The sequence below is a fragment of the Apium graveolens genome, chromosome 4 (genome assembly GCF_009905375.1).
Source record: "Apium graveolens cultivar Ventura chromosome 4, ASM990537v1, whole genome shotgun sequence".
NCBI classification, from domain to species: Eukaryota; Viridiplantae; Streptophyta; class Magnoliopsida; order Apiales; family Apiaceae; genus Apium; species Apium graveolens.
Genome location: NC_133650.1, coordinates 118,467,207 through 118,468,869, shown reverse-complemented (window position 1 = coordinate 118,468,869; position 1,663 = coordinate 118,467,207).

Genomic DNA, 1,663 nt, shown 5'->3' with positions numbered 1-1,663 from the left:
AACATCTGTTTCCCTGCATTTTTAGCTGTAATAAAGTAGTCATGAAAACTAAAAGCAAGTGATATCTATGGTGGATTCGAGCAGTGAAAATTGAGCAAATGGAAATTACAATACCTGCAAATAGATTTGGCCTAGGTCGCATCACCACATATGGCTGCATCTGTTTCAAAGGCTGGATCTTATGATCGACCACATTGTCAACATAAAAATCCAGGTAGCCCAGATTTTCTACTCCTTTATCATATTCATTAAGGTCTGCATCATTGCCACATAATTTCCACCCTTCTTTGTTTGTATATATTCCTCCGATTTCCGAGTATCCAAGGTCATCCTTAACATACTCCATTAGTACCGTGTAAGACCACCTATCACGCTTAACATACTTAAAAATAGCCAGGTCCCCTCCAACATAGCTATTATTTTGAAATTGACCCTTGTGGTAAATCCTGACATGGAATGAATCATCTTCCATCCTGAAAAAAAATCGTAGAAAATATTAGATATGCAAGTCCAGTGATATTAATATTCTGCCACTTATAAGAAAATAAATGCTTAAACAGCCACTAATTAACTAATGGAAAAATGCAACTAATTAACTGAAATTAAAATTCAACAAAATACCCGTTTTTATCTAAAATGCAACTTAAACAACCACTAATTAACCGATGGAAAAATGCAACTAATTAACTGAAATTAAAATTCGACAAAAATACCCATTTTTATCTAAAATCAAAAACACCGAAGCATAAGTATTGTGATTACAATTTAAGCATAAAAAGATGGTTCAAAGATCAAATCATGACGTTACAAAGAAATAAGCTAAATACTAGCATGATAATTAAATATTATGGATTCTAATTATAAGAAGCATTTTCTTCCTCTTCGGTAACAGGTATCTCTATTATTGGGGCATCATCTCTGCACCAATGAATATCACTAACTTCAACGCCCGCACGAACAGTCTCTGGGATTTCATTTGCATCTGGGCTTTCAACCTCAGACCAGTCTCTTGGAAGTTTCTTGATGACACTGTGGTATGATTGATCAATAGAACCTTGTAAGTAGTAGACTTGCTGTACTTGTGATGCCAAAACATATGGATCATATTTTTGGCATAATTTACTAAAATTAACACGAATAAGGCCATACAAGTCTGTCTCTTCTTGGTACCAACAACATTTAAAAAAAACCACTGAAATTTCTCCTTAATAATCAATTTCCAGTATTTCTTCAATTCTTCCATAGTAATTGACTTCACTAACCAATGGACTCTCATCTTTCGAACTCGCAAAGATGGTTGTCAAGGCACTTAGGAATACACCAGTGTTTTGTGTTGTACACCAAGCATCTCTAAACCCCTTTAATGACATATCCACTAAATTTTTTAGCTACTCGATTAGGGCCCATTGAAAGAACTTGTAATTCTGGAGAAACAAATTCCTTTTTTCCAACTTGTTCCTGCAGCCACTTATAAAAATCATCAGTATGAACTCTCTCCCTTTTAAATCTTTTAGGTATAGCTTGGCCTTCAATTAAAGCTCGATGTTCCCTACAATAATGACCTAGCTAATAAAATCATAACAGAAAGATCCTAATTCTTTAATACTAATTGGAAAAAAAGAACTTAAAAAACTTACTCAAGTAATCTTTCTACTTCCTTGTT